Source organism: Ovis aries, chromosome 25 (assembly GCF_016772045.2).
Source record: "Ovis aries strain OAR_USU_Benz2616 breed Rambouillet chromosome 25, ARS-UI_Ramb_v3.0, whole genome shotgun sequence".
Lineage (NCBI taxonomy): Eukaryota > Metazoa > Chordata > Mammalia > Artiodactyla > Bovidae > Ovis > Ovis aries.
This window is the reverse complement of record NC_056078.1, coordinates 5,859,240-5,880,174: the sequence shown is the minus strand read 5'-3', so window position 1 is coordinate 5,880,174 and position 20,935 is coordinate 5,859,240. Positions and strand designations below refer to the sequence as shown.

The 20,935-nt window shown below is 44.7% G+C and overlaps 1 protein-coding gene across 1 annotated transcript in view; it reads right to left on the bottom strand.

The window, feature by feature from the left end:
- The window catches only part of KCNK1 (potassium two pore domain channel subfamily K member 1), a 70,612-nt gene that overhangs the window by 36,269 nt on the left and 13,408 nt on the right, over positions 1–20,935 (bottom strand). The gene's annotated exons all lie outside the window — the stretch shown is intronic.

Sequence of the window (20,935 nt, the reverse complement as noted above, 5' to 3'; positions counted from 1 at the left end):
ACAGAGCACCTCGAGGCGAGGAGGCTGGGAGGCCAGGAGGGGAGGAGGCTGGGAGGCCAGGAGGGGAGGAGGCTGGGAGGCCAGGAGGGGAGGAGGCTGGGAGGCCAGGAGCGGTGGAGGCTGGGGCCTGGGCGCCCCGCTGCACAGCGGCCTCCAGAATCCGCCGTCGCTGCACAGCACTGCGCAACAGAGTTCCTTCTGCAGCGCTTCCGCCCATCTGTCTTAGCAAACATACTCACTTCTACTAAGCCATCATTTCCTCAACAGATTTCTGTTTTGGAAACACCATTAAATAAAACACAAAGAGAGAAAGAGTCACTTTGTTTTCCTAACCCGCATCTTTGTATGACCTCATTAAAGAGAAGCAGAGAGCCTCCTGCTTAGGGTGAGCACACTCACCATAGTCTGCGGGAAAGTGAAGGCATGTGCAGTCCCCTCCCCCGCCTTTTAAGCACCTCAAATCTAATGCTAACTTGGCTTTGTTTTACTGTTTAAGACAGTAAGAGTGAATATCCAAATCAGGGTTTTATTAATTTTAAAAATCAATGCCCTCTTTGGATAAACAAAACTAGAGTAATTTCCATCATGGAGTGGGGAGGGAAGGGATAACTGTGTTTTTCCACAGCCCAGAATATTCCCTCAAACATTAATTTCTGTCATCTGTATTGTAACAGGGAAGAACAAATCTGACTCCATCTGGACCTGGGCGTTTTGTTTTTCTTTTTGTTTTTTACTTTCAGCTTTGTCTCCTATTGCTTTTGCTACAAGTTAAAGAATGTTGTCTCATAACCTGAAATACACAGGACAACCCAAGGCTCTGACCCTTAAAAGCTAATACTTTCCCATTTCTAAAGAGACAAAAAGTTGCAAAACACAACATTTGCCTTGTTGGAGGTTTACAGGAACATTCTGACCTGACCTATGTGGATTGCTGCAAGAACAAAGGATTTCCACACCAAGAAGTTTGCACCAACCAGCCATTCCACTCCCTTTTGGTATAAAAGAAGCCTGAATTCTAACTTAATCAATTGAATCAACATCTCTTTGGGACACTAGTCCACCATCTTCTCAGTCTGCTGACTTTCCGAATAAAGTCAATGTTCCTTGTCCCAACAACTTCTCTCTCAATTTAATGCCTTGTTGTATGGTGAGTAGAATGAGCTTTGAGTTGGTGAACAGCATGATAAATAATAATTATAAAATATAATAGTATTCAAACTGTATCTCCCTCTCCCGATGTAGCCACTGAGAAGTCCTTAAATGGTGTTTCCAATAAATAGAACCATTTAAAATGCAAAATGAATTTCTGCTCCCCAAATGACTGAACTGAATTTATGTATTTGTGTACATATATATTTTCTTTTTGCCTGCACTGGGTCTTCTTTGCTGCGTGTGGCCTTTTCTAGTTGTGGTGACTGGAGGCTATTCTCTAGTTGCGGTGCACAGGCTTTTCACTGCGGTTGCTTCTCTTCTTGCAGAGCACCAGCTCAAGGGCTCATGAGATTCAGTAGTTGTGGCTCACGGGCTGTACAGCGCGGGCTCTGCAGTTGTGGCACATGGGCTTGGTTGTCCCATAGCATGTGGAATCTTCCTGAAGCAGGGATTGAACCCATGTCCTCTGCATTGGCAGGAGGAGTCTTGACCACTGGACCACCAGGGAAGTCCTGAATTTTTTTACTTTTAATCCAGATTTTCCCAAAGCAATATTACATTCTAACTATTCCTAACTAACTAATAAAGCAGAATTCCTACTGTGCAGGTTTTGTAAAGGTGAAATCTCATCGCTGGTCAGCCCTGGGAAATATACCACAGTCACAAAGGTCCCACTGCAAGCTTGGTAATTCTGTGCTTATGAAAAGACAAACAAACAATGCCAAATGGAAATTTTAATTTGAATGACCTGAGGGGGCTAGCTTGGTGAAAACTGAGAGATAGGCAGAAACACTGGTTAAGTATGGGTTTTTAAGTTCTTTTGTTTCAAATTTTCCTTACATTTTCATCCCACTGAGCAAACATAAGCCAACAGAAAAGACTTCCCACAAAAACCCAGAAGCATATTTCCCTACCTGGAAAATGACTGCCAACTTTTCTGTTTTTAAGGCTAGCTTTGCACCCAGGTAGGAGGTCGCAGCCCCATGCACCTACCAGTACCCGCCGCAGCAGGTTTTCCTTCTTTCCACAGACAGCGCTGCTCTCTCATCTTAAAGAAGCAGGTAGCCGTCCCCCTGATCCTCCACTTCCCTGCCAGCTACTGCTCAGTTTCCTGCTCCTCTCTGTAGCAAAACCATAAACCATTATCCACCGCCTACCTCCAATTCCTATTCCTCTCTCTCTGTTTAATAGACTTTACTTTGTAGAGCAGGACCATTCACAGCAAATTTGAGCAGAAGGTACAGAGAGTCCCCATAGATGCCCTGACTCCACACAGCTCCCCCGTGATCAGCATCCCTTATCAGAGTGATGTATTTATTACAACTGATGGACCTACGCCAACATATCATTATGACCAGATGTCCACAGTTTACCTTGGGGTTCACTCTTGGTGTTGTGCATTCTATGGGTTTGACAAATGTATGCATCATTATAGGACCATACAGAATAGCTGCTCCTTGCCCTAAAAATTCTGTGTTTCACCTATTCACCTCTTTCCCATCCCCTGGACACTACTTTTTGCTGTCTCCATAGTTTCATCTTTTCCAGAATGTCCTATAGCTGGAATCATACAGTATGTAGCCTTTTCAGATTAGCTTCTTTCACTCAGCAATATGTAGTTAAGGTTCTTCTATGTCTCTCCATGCCTCGATAGCTCATTTCTTCTTAGTACTGAGCCATGTTCCATTGTCTGGAGGTTCCACGATTTATCCATTCACCCACTGAAGGACACGCTCTCATTTTCTTTCCAATCTTACTCAGGTTGGGCTCCACACTGACTCACTGACCTTGCCATTGCTAAATACGACAGCCAGTCTCAGCCTTCACCTCCTCGCAACAACTCTATCACTGATCGCTTGACCTCCAGGCCACGGCAACCACCTGGTTTTCCTGTGACATCACTGACCACCTGAGTCTTTCATTCGACTCCTCCTCTTTCTGACCTCTCCTGTGGAACAGCCCAGACTCATACATCCAGCCCCCTACTCAGTATCTCCACTTGGCCATTACACAGGCATCCAAACATAACACTTTCATAGCTGAGCTCCATCTTGCTTCTACATGGGTTTACCTCCTCTGTTGGTGGCAGCTCCAACTCTACTTCCCTGTATCCAGGCCAAAAGCCCTACAGTCATGCTCATCTCTTCTTGTTCCCTTTCACATGCATCCAATCTAACAGCGAATCTTACATATGTCTCTTCATTAAAGCATGTCCATATTGGACCACGTCTCACCATTCTCCACTCTACTACTACAGTCCAAGTCACCAAAACCTCCCTGATGATCACAGTAATGGTCCACCAACTGGACTCCCTGCTCTGTGCAGCCTCAGACACTCTGCTCTTCAAACAGCAGTACAGCGACCCTGGGAAATGAGTCACATGGTGTTTTTTCCTGCTTCCAATCCTCCAGCAGTGCTTTGCCTCATTCTCTCACAATAACACCCAAGTCTTTATTGTGGCCCATATGGTCCTGCCTGATATGACTCCCATATCGCTCCAATTTCATCTGCTACTTTTACTTAGCTCCAGCCAGACCAGCCGCCTAGCTCCAGGACAGGCTCAGTCGGGGCTCAGGGCTTTTGCATATGCTGTCCCGGCTGCCTGGATGGTCTTTCCTCTAGTATCCATTTGGCTGGCGTAGTCACCAACTTCAGGTCTTTATTCAAAAGCGGCCTATTCGAGGAGCCTCAGCAAAGCACCTTATATAAACTAATGCTGGGAATTCTCTGGTGGTCCAGTAGCTAAGACTCCATGTTTCCAATGTAGGGGGCCTGAGTTCAATCCCTGGTTAAGGAACCAGATCCTGCAGGCCGCAACCATCACCCAGTGCAGCCATAATAAATAAATTAAATGAATAATTAAAAAATAAAATATCAATCTTCTCCTCAATGAAAACCTTGTGTCATCCTTCTCTGCTCTACTTTATTTTTGCTTCTTACTTATTTTATGTAAAATATCTTATAATTTTGTAAGTCACTTATATTAATTATTATCATTTCTCTCTGGACTGTATACCCTACAGTAAGAATTTCAGTCTACATTGTTCCCTGACCTTCCTTCAGCACCTAAAAATGTTCCTGGGAAATGGCAGGTATCAAAAGGTATTTCGTTCAATATGAATAATTTATTCAATATGAATAAATGAGTGAATGAAATAATACTTCACTTGGCAGAAGCAAATTTATAGATTAATCTTTAACAAAAACCCAAAGTACTGGTTTTGTTGGCTCCTTAGTTCATTATTAACTAGATCATATGTGATGTTTCAAAATGTCAAGTAAAAAATACATAGCTGTGATGTTCTACTGGCTTAGATTTTCCATTTTTATTCAACCACTCAAAAATATGAAAAGCAACAAAATGTAATGGTCCTGGAGACAGACTCTGGGTTCCCTTTGGGCAAGGATTGTATTTACTCTGTTTCTCCCCCATATTTCAAGCCTAGCAGAGGATGGCTCACAGCAGGAACTCAAAAGGTATCTGTGGCCTGAATGAACAATAAATAAGGCTTTTATTTTACAATACAGTGTCATTATTTATTGAGCTATGTCAGGGTGAATACAACCTCAGGGGTACTCTCACCCCAGTAGGTATATACACAAACCATTTATATGGAAAAGGTAATTATTTTTCCATTTACAAATTGGTAACTGCTATTAACAGAATATTAAAGTGGTCCCTGAAAAAGAATAAAATATGGGTGTTTACTTACTTCAGATGTTGAGAATTCCATTAAAAAATTTTTTTTAGAAAAAGCTGTTCGCTTCTGATTCACAGCAAACACCGAGCGTAAGGTAGAAAGATTCTCACATGCCCCTGCCCTGACACATGCACGGCCCCCCAAGCATCACCATCCCTCACATAAAACTACCACCCCGGGCTCACGGTTTACGCTAGGGCTCACTCTTGGAGCTGTGCGTTCTGTGGTTTGGGCACGCATCCATCATTAGAGGGCCACACGGAGTAGTTTACTTGTCCTAAAACGCCTCTGTGCTTTGCTGCATTCACCCCTCCCCCTACCAAAAAACAGCTCCATTCTAAAGACTTGGCCTAAACAATGGATAGGTTGGACTGGAGAACCATTTCCATTTAAACATTCTTCCTTTGGCATTAGAACAAAGGGTAGAAGCCTTAAGTACCAATAAGGGTTATGAAACATCAATTTAACTTTGGAAAGAAACAATTCTTTCTCTCTATCAATATTTAAAGTGTCCCATCTGGACAAAGTGACCATTTCAGACTCAGATGGTCTGGATTTTCTTTCAGCTTTGCATTAAGTGATTCCAAAGTGAAAGCGTGAAAGTGAAAGTTGCTCAGTTGTGTCCAACTCTTTGTGACTCCAGGGACTATACAGCCCATGGAATTCCCCAGGCCAGAATAATGGAGTGGGTAGCCTTTCCCTTCTCCAGGGGATCTTCCCAACCCAGGCATCGAACCCAGGTCTCCCGAATTACGGACGAATTCTTTATCAGCTGAGCCACCAAGGAAGCCCAAGAATACTGGAGTGGGTAGCCCTTCCCTTCTCCAGAAGATTTTCCCAACCCAAGAACTGAACTGGGGTCCCCTGCACTGCAGGTGGATTCTTCACCAGCTGAGCCACTAGGGAAGCCTGTGATTTGAAGGAAGGGTAAACACGGGATCTTTAGCAGAAGTTTCCAAAGAAGAACCGGAGGAACTTAAAGTCACTATACGCAAGGTAGTGCATGGCTGTAACAATCCCATGAGTCCTACTTCTGGACACTCAGGCGCTCACACCTCACTCTCTCAAAGAGCCCCCAGGACTGTCTGGGCACTGGAGTTTGAGTCCCATACTCCATTCCCAACTGCTTCCAGTTAAACAGGATATTTACATTCACATCTTTAAGTCTATAGGACCCAGGCTTAAGGAGGCAACACAGTGAGAACAATTCTAAAAAACCGCAAAACGATATACAAATTGCAAAGGAAAAATGTAAATATCCTTATTGAGTGTTTGTGTTTCTTGCTGTCTCCAGATTTAATTCATTGTCACTGCTGAACACTGGTCTTTACAATTTCTTGTACCAGCAAACACTCAGTAAATGAATGAATAAAGGGAACTATTGTTTTGCTGTGTACTGGACTATTCTAAAACTCCTTCTGGGTACAAAAAGCTATAATGGTTCTCCCTTGGCACCTACCATTAATGAGGCTGGGTGTGTTCTTTGTAAATTGTGTGCATCTGATATCATCTCATTTCAAATCGCCTTTCCCACTCTCAAACAAAAACAAACAAAAAATGTATGCCCCAAAAAACAAAACACAGAATTTTTGACACTAGAAACTACCAAAATGTGTCTCCTTCTCAGACTGTCCCTAAACACTAAGTAAATTTAATATTTTACTGGGTATTATTCAAGATTTTAGACAAATTGGCAGCACACTTTAGTTCTTCTATAGAGAAGGATCAAATGGGCATCCAAATTGTCTTATAAAATTGGCAGCTTAAGGAAAGCAGTAAATATTCTTAGATTCAAGAATATTTCTGAATTCCTCAGAAAACCAAACAGTAGGTTTAATGAGCCATCAACATTTCCCAAGTACATTATGTTAATCTGGTTTTTTAAAATGTACTGACCTACATGAGAATGCCCTGGGGAAGAGCCCTAAAATACACACTCTAAATGGAGTTTTCCTCTTAAAATGTTAATTTTCATTACAGTACTTTTACTGTTTCATACTTGACAGAGGATGCAAATGACAAGTCCCTCTACCACAGGGCAGATTTCTAAGAGTCACAAAATGAACCTGAATTGCTTACAACCTTCTCTCCACCTCCCACCCCCTAACCCTGCACCCTCATGTCTCAAGGATCCCACAACTATTTTCATACAGTTCACTCACTGGCAAGGAATAGAGTTTCCACTGAAATGACACATGGAATTAAACCAAAGTTAGAAAGAGCTAACTCTGTAAAGGCCAAGGAGGAAGCTCTGACACTGAGCTACAGGCAGACACTGGACCCTGGAAAGACAGGTTTAAAAATATCTCTAAGAATAGGCAGTATGGTCTCCCAGCTCTTATCTTCAAATGCAAAGACTGTTTTAAGAGATGCTGCTGCTGCTGCTAAGTCGCTTCAGTCGTGTCCAACTCTGTGCGACCCCATAGACGGCAGCCCACCAGGCTCCCCCGTCCCTGGGATTCTCCAGGCAAGAACACTGGAGTGGGTTGCCATTTCCTTCTCCAATGTATGCAAGTGAAAAGTGAAAGTGAAGTTGCTCAGTCGTGTCTGACTCTTAGCAACCCCATGGACTGCAGCCCACCAGGCTCCTCCGTCCATGGGATTTCCCAGGCAAGAGTACTGGAGTGGGGTGCCATTGCCTGTAAGAGATGAGAAGCTTCCAAAAGCTAAGTTCTGAGAGCTGAACTGCAAAAGACCCTGATGTGGAAGAAAACCTGGAGGACAGAGAGAGCAGCTGGCAGGCAGGTCAGGACAGTGAAACAGTGAGTTGCTTCTGGGATGAGGTGTAAACCCAGGATAATCAGGAAAGGTGACCAAGACCACCAAGTAGAACAGCAGAAGGACCCAATTAAGTGCAAGACAAGCCACATTCTGTGTACGGCCTGCAGAATGTGGTCAGCAAGCAGTAGTAGTTACCGGGACCATCAAACCAGATCCACTGGTGAAGTCCAAGCAGCAAACAGAGGACAAATCATTGCCAGGAGGGCCCACAGCAATGTCGCCAGTGGATCTCAACAGGGACTACAGGCAATTAAAAGAAAAAAAAAAGATGAGTGCCAGTACTGTAGGATTATGAAAAAATGGACCCTTGAGGCTTCTCGTCTATGAATTGACCTTCTCATCCTACATGGTCAATAGCACCAATGAAACATTCTCCTGATATCATCCTGATTGGGTTGTATGCATGTCAAAACTCATTAGCTTCAAGTTAGAGTTAGTATTTTTAGGGGAAAAAAGTGGGAAACAGGTCAAGTATGTCCATGTAAAAGTGAATTCATGCAGAACATATCATGAGAGGAATCATTAACTTTGGCAGGAGGCCTGAGGGGAACGAAAAGAACCTTGCCTGAACTAAGCAGACAAAACACATATTAACTGTTTCAAGTTTGTCAGCAAAATGTCTGGTTCCTACTTAGTCCACAAAGCTATACTTTCCTCCTGCAATGAGCTCAGCAGCACACATACAGAGCCAGGATTCGAGGGTCCTGGCATCTTGGGCAGACACTGGTCTATGGGACTGGAAGTCAGAGTGGGCTTCAGGTGCAGAGCCAAGCTGAGCTACAATCCCTCTCCAGGGTCCAGGACAGGGCTCTGCCTGAATCTGAGGGGATCATCAAACCAGAAGACAGTATTAGTCACTGAAGCTTCTGGAAGACACACTCTCACTACCTCTGCATTGAAGGGGAAATGCAGATTACCTGCTAGGGAAAAGGCTGAACCTATCAGCCTTTTATGAAACCTGTGTAGTCCAAGCCATGGTTTTTCCTGTAGTCATGTATGGATATAAGAGTTGGACCATAAAGGCTGCATGCCAAAGAAGTGATGCTTTCAAACTGTGGTGCTGGAAAAGGCTTGAGAGTCCCTTGGACTGTAGGGAGATCAAATCAGTCATCCTAAAAGAAATAAACCCTGAATATTCACTGGAAGGACTGATGCTAAAGCTGAAGGTCCAACACTTTGGCCACTTGATGCAAAGAGCCAACTCATTGGAAAAGACCCTGATGCTGGGCAAGTTTGAGGGCAGGAGATGGGGGTGGCAGAGGATGAGGTGGTTGGATGGTATCACCAACTCAATGGACATGAATTCGAACAAACTCTAGGAGACAGTGGAGGATGAGGAGCCTGGTGTGCTGCAGTCCATGGGGTCACAAAGAGTTGGACACAACTTAGTAACTGAACAACAACATCAGCCTTTGATGAGACCACACATAGGAATGAGCAGGCTGTGTGAGAAGGGTGAGGATGCTTCTATAGGAACACATCGCTAGATCCCAGCCCAGACTCATTGCACAGGTGAGCGGGAAAGACAGGAGGCTGGAAATACTCAAAAACAAAGGAATCGTCTCACTGGGTTCCTGAATGTGCTCACCTTCTAAAACATGCCAAGTGGGTAGAGGGAGATGGGTGGCTTTATTGCACTTTTTGGTAAAAGAGAAAGTAGCTCTGAAAACCATCATGTGTACAAGCAAGGGGGAATTCAATTACATTCACACTGAGTTAACACATTGCGTACCCTCTTTAAGGTAACAGGGCACAAGCTAGAGTTAATATTTTCTGCTTTTGAGCTGATAACTTTTGGGTTTAAAAGCCTATGCATTAAGAAGAAACATAATGAGGTGGGGCTAATTAAACTTCATGTCTTCCAGCAATGATTCTTCTCCTTTCCCCCTACAGCTAAACAGACATCAGCTACCCAATGAGCAGCACACTCTCATGGGCATACATCCTGATGTGATATCCAATTGGTGACACGGGGAAGGAAACAGTAACCATTGTGTCTTTTAGAATTTCGAATTCTCAACACTGGTATAAACAAAACAAACTGCGGGTGGTGCAAAAGTCTCTGGGCCAGAGGTAACACTTTTTTTTTTCCCTATTCAAGAAAGCATATTAGAATGGAAGTAAGGGTAACATCATTGTAAGAATAATATTTAACCTATGCTAATTTAGTCTCCTGGAAACGAGCAAGCCCTGCCTCTCATTTGCTGCACGAGAGCTCTGGACTTTTATTTCTGTGTGTGTGCTTTGGCCACGCTGTGTAGCATGTGGGATCTTAGTTCCTCAACCAGGGATCCAACCCGAACCCTCTGTGTTGGCAGCATGGAGTTGTAGCCACTGGACCGCCAAAGAAGTCCCAGGAGAGCTCTCTATTGACTTCCTATTGGGCTCTTACTGCCCTGAGAGCACATCTGAGAAAGGAGAGCTGGTGGGGCTGGGGGTGGGGTGGGGAGGTGCAGCTGAAGTGGTATCTAACCCTGAAATGCACCAGAGTAGATCCTCAGGGGTTAAATGGCAGATTCTTTTTTAAAATTAATTTTTATTGGAGTATAGTTGGTTTACAATGTTGTATTAGCTTCTGCTGTATGACAAAGTGAATTGTTTACACATATACATATGTCCTCTCTTTTTTAGATTCTGTTCCCATACAGGTCATTACAGAGTGCTGAGTTGAAGTCCCTGTGCTAGACAGTAGGTCCTTGCTGTTTATCTATTTTATATGTATAACTTGCATAGGTTAATCCCAGACTCTCAATTTATCCTCCCCCCATCCATCCCTTTCCCCCTTAGTAACCATAACTTTGTCTTGGCAGACTTTTAAGAGAATAAAAAAATGTGATACATTTTGCTTTACTTTTTAACATTTCCATGTATGGAAATCTCTCTCAGACTCACCTAGGAACTGTGGAAGTATCTTGGCTACGAGAACAACTGTGAGTTCAACATGGAACTCATTTCTTGAGTTCACAGCTTTCCAATAAGGCAGCAGTAAGGAAAAGCAGATACGGCAAATGTGATCATGTGTGTGGTTAAAAAATATATGTATCACATATGTATATGTATCACATATGTATATGTATCACATCTGATGAGGAAGAAAACAGAGTAAGATCATGAATTTAAAGTTGTATACTAAGGGGTGCATTTGCCTCCAAGCATTTATGAGCAGACTTCCACAGTGGTCCAGGGGTTCACAATTCACCTGCCAAGGCAGGGGACATCAGTTCTATCCGTGGCCCAGGAAGATACCACATGCCTGCAACTCCCCATGCTCTGGTGGTCCTTTGGATCCTTCTGTCTCTGCTTTAGTACAACCTACCTGCGTCTGAATGTCTGCAGAAGCCTCAGAGCCATGGTCCCCACATCTAGCTTCCCCCATTGTAAGCCAGTCTGCAGACCAGGCTGTTCATCATAGTGCAGGCTCAGGAACCTGCAGTGGCTCCCTATTAACCCCCAGAGTCCAGAGCAAACTCAGCTTCTCGCATCTGAGGCTCTTGCCTCCACCTGCAGGTCCTTCTCAGCCCCTCGCCCACAGATGGCTCTGGACTGGGAGAGACTGGCCACCCACGCTCTCCTGAAGGCCAGGCTCAGTTCCTCTTTGGGCACCTGCACTGAGCACACACGCCTTTCCTTCTGATCCCCTTTCCTCTGTGCCACACAACGTGCTTGTTCATCTCAGTCCCCTACATGCGGCTTCTCTGAACACCTAAGCCCAACCTGTTCTCCTCCGCAAACTCTTGCAGTTGCTCAGTCGTCTCCGACTCTGTGACCCTATGGACTGTAGCCCACCAGGCCTCTGTCCATGGAATTCTCCAGGCCAGCATACTGGAGTAGGTTGCCATGCCCTCCTCCAGGGGATCTTCCTAACCCAGATATCAAACCAGCATCTCCTGTGGCTCCTGCATTGCAGGGCGATTCTTTACAGCTGAGCCACTGGAAAAGCCCAGATGCCCCCAGGGGCCCACCCAATTCAATAGTTAGGTGTCTACACCAGTATGGCTCTCTGAGGGTTTTATGTTTGAGTTTTGCCTCTGTAGCTGGGCTGCAGGCTCTGTGAGATCAGTGGTTATCCCTTTTAGGTCTTTTTGATTTCTTCAGAATTTTGTGTGATGTGGACCATTTAAGATCTCTCTTAAGTCTTTAATGAATTTGTTACCACGTTACTTCTATTGCTTATGTTCTGGATTCTGGCCCTAAGGCATGTGGGATCTCAGCTGCCCAACCAGGGACTGAACCTGCACCCTATGCACTGGAAGGCAAAGTCTTAACCGCTGGACCACCAGAGAAGTCCCGACTTTTAGGATTTGTATGTGGCTCCATATGTGGGGCGCAGTATCTAAGCATTCAGTAGACACTCCCAAGACCTAGGACCATATAGGACTTCAGAGCTGGAGGAGAAGCTCAGCCCCTTCGTTGCACAGAGAAACAACTGACCTCTGGAGAAATCATCAGTGGGTCCTGCTAAAGATGACTCCTTCTGTTCTCCTGATCAAGGTTTCTGCACCACCTATCCCATCACCTTTCACTCAAGCCCCTGGGCTCACTTTTTAAAGTTCTTCAAGGAACACTTTCAGTAACACTGACTGAAGTCTATATTGAGTCACTCAGTACATCAGAAAAACCCTAAAAATATTAAATAATTCACGATTCTCACTTTTTCACTCATTTGTCTATACTCTGTCGTATTCATCCAGTCCGATATCACTGAGGAGAATCCTATTCCACAGCTCCACTCCCCGGGCCAGTGAGGGAAAGCCAGCCCTGCTCGAGACGAGGAGGGACCCTGCCCAGAGGTGCCCCCGCCCTCGGCTGGCCATGTGGACACTGCAGAGGGCCAACACAGGGTCAGCAAGAAAAACTCCTGGACACATACTCCCCCCACCAGCCCTACGTGGCATGAAACAGCCCTGAGCACATACTCCCCAGACCAGCCCTACGTGGCATGAAACATCCCTGAGAGGGCAGGGGATGGCCAGCAACGATCAACACACAAAACACAGTTGTGACTGAAGTAAGAGAGGAAATTCAGGTGGCAAATGTGTCTTTTTAGCCTCTTTTAGATGATTTTTTCAAGTCACAGGTGTTTAGCCAGAGCCGCGAGAACAAATGCAGATTTAGGTCGTGTTCCATAAACTACTAACAGGAGTTTGCATTTTTGTTGCTGTTGTTAATTTCAGTTTTGTCCTTTTTCTCCATCTTTAAACACGAGATGCATCATGGAGGTGGAGCACAGGAGGTGGCAGACTGCCAGTCCCCTTGGTGGGGGTGAGGTCGGGCTCTGCATACCCCGCTGGGCACTGCATGAGTCACCAGCTATGACTCATGTCACAGCACTAGGGGTAGGTAGGTTGTGACCTGGTGGCTCCAGAACTTCTCAGTGGGGCGTCAGACACCCAGGCAGCCCTCTCCTGCTGCTTTAATTAACGTAATCCACCTAACCAGTCTTTAAATAATTGAATGCCTTGGCAACTGGTATTCAAATATTTGAAGAATTTTAGTTACAAGACTGTTTTCACCTTTTAATTCTAGTTTCAAACTTTCCACTTCCCTTCCTGCTATGCACAAGTGAAAGAGACATCCAAATAAAAAAAATTTTTTTTTTAGAAAAAGAAAAGGATACTTGATCATTTTGAGTGGTAATTCAGTAAACATAAAAAACAAAATACTCTCAAGAAGTGAAAATTACTTAAGTGGTTTTCAGAGTCACATGATAATTTTCCCATCTGTTACAAACTATAAATGTGTTTATTTGAAGCTGATAGACTCCTAAAATGTCTAGATCCCTTGTGGGGAAAAAAAAATTCACGTTTTTCTTATTTAGTTCCTAAAAACAGAAACGACCTAGTAACTTTGATAGAACAGTAACTTCGATGTTCAGTTCAGTTCAGCTCAGTCATGTCAGACTCTTTGTGACCCCATGGACTGCAGCACGCCAGGCCTCCCTGCCCATCACCAAGTTCTGCAGTTTACTCAAATTCATGTCCATTGAATCGGTGATGCCATCCAACCATCTCATCCTCTGTTGCCCCTTCTCCTCCTGCCTTCAGCCTTTCCCAGCATCAGGGTCTTTTCAAATGAGCAGCTCTTTGCATCAGGTGGCCAAAGTACTGGAGTTTCAGCTTCAACATCAGTTTTTCCAATGAATATTCAGGACTGATTTCCTTTAGGATGGACTGGTTGGGTCTCCTTGCAGTCCAAGGGATTCTCAAGAGTCTTCTTCAACACCACAGTTCAAAAGCATCAATTCTTCAATGCCCAGCTTTCTTTATAGTCCAACTCTCACATCCATACATGACTACTGGAAAAACCATAGCCTTAACTAGCAAAAACAAGACCGGGAGCTGACTGTTGGTTAACATAATCTAACTTTGATGTTAGTCAACATCATCTAACTTTGAGGTTGCTGCTGCTGCTGCTAAGTCGCTTCAGTCGTGTCTGACTCTGTGCGACCCCAGGGATGGCAGCCCATCAGTCTCCCCCATCCCTGGGATTTTCTCCAGGCAAGAACACTGGAGTGGATTGCCATTTCCGTCTCCAGTGCATGAAAGTGAAAAGTGAAAGTGAAGTCACTCAGTCATGTTCAACTCCTAGCGACCCCATGGACTGCAGCCTACCAGGCTCCTCCGTCCATGGGATTTTCCAGGCAAGAGTACTGGAGTGGGTTGCCATTGCCTTCTCCAAACTTTGATGTTAGCTGCTCCTAAAAAAAAAAAATGTACTAAAGATTGTACATTGTATGTGTTGTTTCTTTGAAAATATATAACATAAATTTTACATTGAACTATTATCAAGTACTAAATATACTATTGTTAAACTTCAGAAAATATGAAGCAAATCCTTCTGCCCTTTCCCCCTCAGTTTTCCACATGCAATACTAAAGTAGAAAATAAATAAATTTAAAAAAAAAGAACAATATGATAATTTAGATGCTCTTTCCTAGCCTGGAGGTTGAAGTACAGAGTTTAAACTAAGGTTAAATGCAATCATCAAAGGACAACTCAGCCCAAAGAATTCACATTTTCAATCTGAGTTCTTTTCCCTCTTTCCTATTTAAGGATACTCTCTCTCCTTCGAGGACAAGTTCAGATATCGCCCCATGCAAGTCTACAACCTCTTGCCATCAGATAAATCGACATAACCTAAAATCTTGGCCCACTGAGCAAACACAGTTACAGTCTCCCCAGGACCACCACGCTAGGGTGGGAGCATGCTTCCTGGGGACCCCTGGACACCCAGGAGAGATTTTAAGTTCAGCAGGCCAACATCTGAGCTCTACCCAACACCTGATCCTTCCCCAGCTTTCCTTCCATCTCCATATGGTCAGCGGCTAAGACCAAAAACCCTGGGGTACCTCTTGACCACTCTATCTCACAAATCATGTCCAATCCATCAGCAAATCCTCTTGGTTCTATTATCAATAGGTACACGAAATCCAACCAGTCTCACCACCAACTTCCACTGCCCTTTGCTCAAAATCTCCCAGGGCTCTCCACCTGGCTGAGAGAACAGCCCAAGGCTGGGCAGTGGCCTGTGACATCCTGCAGGGGTGCCATGGTGGCTCAGGGGTCAAGAATCCACCTGCCAATGCAGAAGGCACGGGTCCGATCCCTGGGTCGGGAAGATCCCCTGGAGAAGGAAATGGCAACTCACTCCAGTATTCTTGCCTGGGAAATCTCACGGACAGAGAAGCCTGGCAGACTACAGTCCCTGGGGACACAAAAGAGTTGGACACAACTTGGCAATTAAACATTAACATGACATCCTTCACCATGTGCCCATCACTCCCTGCGCACTGGGCTCCAGTCACAGTGGTCTCCAACATGGGGACCTGGTCCTGAAACAGTTCGCCATGCTGTATAATGCCCTCCCACCTCCTTCAGCTCTTTACTCAAATGCTATCTCCTCGGTAAGGCTTTGTTTGGCTTCTTCACAAACAAGACCCCCTTTCCTAGACCCCAGTCCGCCTCGAGCATGCACTAATGCACTCTCCCTGCACCCTGGTCTCCTCTGCTGCAGGGTGGCTCTCCTCGGATTTCCCCACAGGAAGTGCTATGTATTTTAGTTATCTTGTTTCCTGCATTTCTCCCCCTGCTAGACAGACACATCTAGGAAGGCAAGATCCCCAATGCAGGAGATGTGGATTTGATCCCTGGTCGGGGAACTAAGATCCCACACGCAGCGGGGCAACTAAGCCCATGTTCCAACTAGAGTAAGCTTGAGAGCTGCAACCAAGACCTAGCACAGCCAAAAAAAAAAAAAAAAAAAAAAAAACCCAAGAAACAAAAGACTCTGGGTGAAGAATCCCCTTGTCTTTCCTATAGATAAGCTAAGGCCCTCCACAGGGCACTGAGTAGACATAAGATACAGTATTATAATAGGTACAGTATTACAACTCTCAATTTTTAGATGGTGTAAAACTTTTCAGTCAACAATATGAATAACTTCAAAAGTTATTAAAGCACTTTGGGACTCTGTTTCCCCATTAAGGCAACAAGATTATATCTAAGGTCTCTTGAAACATCTTCAGAACCTTCCTCATTTTCCAGAAGAGGAAACAGGTTCTGATGCGTGAGGAAGTGTGCCTTAAATTGCACATGCTTCTGCTAAGTCACTGTAGCCTGCCAGGCTCCTCTGTCCATGGGAGTCCCCAGGCAAAAATACTGGAGCGGGCTTCTCAGGACTTACTGAGGCTGGGATGCAAAGGAGACTGAGAATGTGCTTATCCTCAAGACGGCTCTTGGGGGAGGTCAGATAGGAAAACAAATGATGTCAATACCAGGTGGTAAGCGCTGTAACAGAAGAATGGAAGGTTCAGATAGCTAGCGGGAAGCTGCTATATATATGCAGCGCAGGAAGCTCAGCTGGGTGCTCTGTGATGACCTAAGGGGACGGCATGGAGGTCCAAGGGGGAGGGGATATATGTATACATACAGCTGATTCACTTGGCCGTACAGCAGAAATTAACACAACATTGTAAGTCAGTTATACTCCAGTTTTTAAAAAAGGATATATTTTCCCATATGTAAATTATACCTCCACTAACCTAGATAGCATATTCAAAAGCAGACACATTACTTTGCCGACTAAGGTCCGTCTAGTCAAGGCTATGGTTTTTCCTGTGGTCATGTATGGATGTGAGAGTTGGACTGTGAAGAAGGCTGAGCACTGAAGAATTGATGCTTTTGAACTGTGGTGTTGGAGAAGACTCTTGAGGGTCCCTTGGACTGCAAGGAGATCCAACCAGTCCATTCTAAAGGAGATCAGCCCTGGGATTTCTTTGGAAGGAATGATGCTAAAGCTGAAACTCCAGGACTTTGGCCACCTCATGCGAAGAGTTGACTCATTGGAAAAGACTCTGATGCTGGGAGGGATTGGGGACAGAAGGAGAAGGGGACGACAGAGGATGAGATGGCTGGATGGCATCACTGACTCGATGGACGTGAGTCTGAGTGAACTCTGGGAGTTGGTGATGGACAGGGAGGCCTGGCGTGCTGAGATTCATGGGGTCGCAATGAGTTGGACACGGCTGAGCGACTGAACTGAACTGAACTGAACTGATCCTGACTTAAATGATTAAAGAAATTTATCGGAAAAGAGCAAGTAGAAACCCAGGAGAGTAAAGCAAAAATATGGTATCTTTTTAGAAAACTACAGTTTTTATTTGTTGAAAATGTGGAACAGGTAATCTGACAACCTCCCCCCCTTCTCCATTTTAGCCTCAGGTTAGGAGCATAGCCCTGCCCTGACACAGAGTGGCCACCAACTCTAAGGACAAGGAGTCCATCCCGAAGAAACAAAGAAAGTCAGAGCACCAACTGAGTCCCAGAGAGGAAAAGAAACATCATAGGGTGAAGAAGACACCTTCACAGTTGCCTGCTTTTCAAAAGAGAGAGAGCCTTTGTCTCCCGCCAGTAACAGGCAGTGTGATGACACAGCAGTCAACGGAGAAGCAAAGCGGCTCAGTATTTCATGGATTTGGCCACAGCTGGGATCAGATAATGTCTCTTGAGGACAAAATCTAGCCTGGGACACTCGGGGAGAGACACTCAGCCAAGGGGAGAGTACAGCGTGGATGATTCGTTTCTATGCTTGAAACCACATTGTAGTGAGTCGACCTATGTGAAGTGGACGTTGTTATGGGTCCAAACAGTTCAGCATCAGCAACTCCACTTGCTTCAACCGTCCAGCACACTCCTCCTCCACACACAACAGGTGCACTGCCCCAGCTGTCATCTGAAAAGTGGCTCCATAAAACTACTTGCCCTAACATGCATCAGACTTCCGCCGAGGCTCCTGGGAAAACTGAAGATTGTATTCTTCACAAGACATACAGTTATGTCATAAAAGCAACACATCATTTCTTTGAAGATACTGTCATTTATAACCATAACAGTATGTCACAGGTGTCATAAAATAGGTACAGATAACAGCATATTTATAGTCTTGAAAAAAAATACTAAAGGACTGATGTTCTGTAGACAGGTCTGAGTTTACACATTAAACACTGGTATCTACTCTTTGATCATCACTGGGAAATAGTTCTAAAGTTTATCACACTCATCTCTGCTTTCTTAAGCATGTTGTAGTATTGCTCCTGAGATTTCAATAATCAACTCAATATATTTCAGTTCTATCAACTACGAGATTGTGTTCTATAATACAACAAGGATGTCCAAACCAAGCATATGAAAACGTTGGCCACAATACTAAGGACGTTAAAAGTTATTTCTGAGGGAGAACAAGATGGTGGAGGAGTAGGTGAACGTGGAGTACATCTCTCCACGGATACATCAGGAGTAAACCTTCAGACACAGAAGTGCATGCAGAACACCAGCTGAGAGCAGACAGGAGTACCTGACCAGTGGAAAGAATACATAGAACCACGCAAAACTCAGTAGGAGGAAGGAACTGGGGGAGAAACAGGAGTGTTAGGAGGACCGGACCTGCCCTCCGCGGGTGGGGGAATGGAAGCAGGGGTCTGACCTCCACATCGGGCCAACTGGTCTGAGTCAGAGGAGGAACATTCAAAGCTCAGAGTGAAACAGCTGATCTGTGGCAGCCTAAATGGAATGAGAATCAGACAGTCCTCCGCAGCCATACATACACCGGACAGGGATGCAGGTCCCCTGGAAGGCACAAGGGCTGGGAGCTGGAGTTTAGTGATTGTGGAGCAATCCCAGGGCGAGCGCTGCTGTTGACTGCAGAGAGACGGATGGAGGGGATGTGAGGGAGGAGACTGCGGTGGGAAATGCCTGTGGAGGAAAGCCAGGCAGCCATGGAAGCCAGGCGATACTGCTGAGTCACGAGCTACCACCACAGCCTCTCCCTCCCCACATGCCAGCACTGAACTGCAGAGCAGGACCCCAGCCAGGCTGCCCCTTTAAGTGCCTGATGCGCCGAACAACAGAGAAGGACCGCAGGCAAGGGAGCCCCCTAAGTGTCTGAATGGGGGGAGCTACAGAGAAAGACTGGCCAAAGAGGCCTTCTGATCGCCAGCTACAAGAGGGTCAAAAAAAGGGCCATAACTCCTGCGGCGGAGGCAGTCCATGTCCCTGCACACTTCGCACCGCCAGGGTCCCTGCAGGCCAAGCAGCTGCACCACCTTCATGCAGAGCTGCCACAGGCAACAAAGAAAAACCTTGTGTCTATGCTCACAGGGTTGCTTCGGTCGTGTCCAACTCTTTCCAACCCTGTAGACTGTGGCCTGCCAGGCTTCTCTGTCAGGGGTTTTCTCCAGGCAAGAATACTGGAGTGCACTGGCCAATACTGGTTGCCATACCCTTCTAGAACACTATTATTTCCTGCTGCCATAGCTGCCAACACCCCTGAGTACCTGGTGCTGCCAGAACCCCTGCAACCCAACCAGCTGCACCACCTCCACACCTGGCCCTCACAGGGGCAAATCCAAGGCCTCCAAGGCAGCCTCAGGCACAAACTCCAGTGGATGACCCACATGTAGAGGTGGAAATAAAACCACAATTGAAACCCAGGTGCAGTGTGGCTAAGGAAGAAGACCCAAAACCCTCCCACCAGCTGTACAAGCTGCAGATTAAATCCATACAATCAACTAGGCAGACTCTGTGTCTACGGAATATATAAAAGGCCATTGAGAGCTCCCACAAAAGAAAATGCACTAGTTCTGATAGCTGTGGACATTGGAGGCAAGAACACACAGGAGTAAGACCAGACTAGAATCTGAGCTGCCCCCACAGCAAGTCCAGAGATCACAGTTTTGGAGGGCATCCTAGGGAGGTGAGGTGGACTGTGACTCCCAGCGAGGGGAAGGACCCTGATAGCAGTGACTCAAGAAAAATATTTACTATTCTTATGTTTGTACTTGTTCTGTAGATTCTTTTGGATTTTTTCTTTTTTTTCCCCCTCTGTTGTAGTTGTCGATTTTCTTGGCACTATGAAATCTAATTGAACTTTTGCACCTTTTTCTTCCCCCCACATTTTTTTATTGTAGTTATAAAACTCTGCCTCTGTGTTGGGCTTTTGCAGCTCTGTGGAGTTTTCCTATTTTTTTTTCTTTTCTTTCTCTTTTTTTAAGTTTTAAACCTCTTATTATTTTTTCTATATTCCTTTGTTTGCTTTTCCTACTATTCTTTCCCACTTGCAGCTAACATTTAATGTATATAAACTTTCTTTATCTACTTCTGTTTAACTTTGCACATATATTTTTCCTTTCTTTTCTTTCTTTGCTTTCCTCTTAACATATTTGTCAGTTTTATTTTCATGGTTTTATTCCCCACTTGGCACCTTGCTTTAGTTTTGTTTTCCACTTTGTGCTTTAGTTAGTTTTGTTCTTAACTGGTAGATATAATTTTTGGTTTCCCTTGTTTGCTGGGTCAATCTATTATACTTTATTTTTGTTGGACTGTTTTGATTTTGCTTATGGGTGTACATGTATATGTGTATATTCAGATACAATTTTTATTGTTGTTATAAACATCTGCCCCTATGTTGGGCTTTTGCAGTTCTGTGGAGTTTTCCTTTTTTTAATTTTAATTTTTAAAAGTCTATTATATTTTTTCTACATTTTATTCCTTTGTTCACCTTTCCTACTGTACTTTTCCCCTTGCAGTTAATCTTTAATGTACATAAATCTTCTTCTACCTCTATTTAACTTTGCATATGTATTCTTTCTCTCTTTTCATTCTTTCCTTTCCTCTCAACATATTTGTTAGTTTTGTTTTCATTGCTTTATTCCCCACTTGGCACTTTGGTTTATTTTCGTTTTCTGATTTGTGCTTTAGTTAGTTTTGTTCTTAACTGGTAGATGTGATTTTTGATTTCTCTGTTC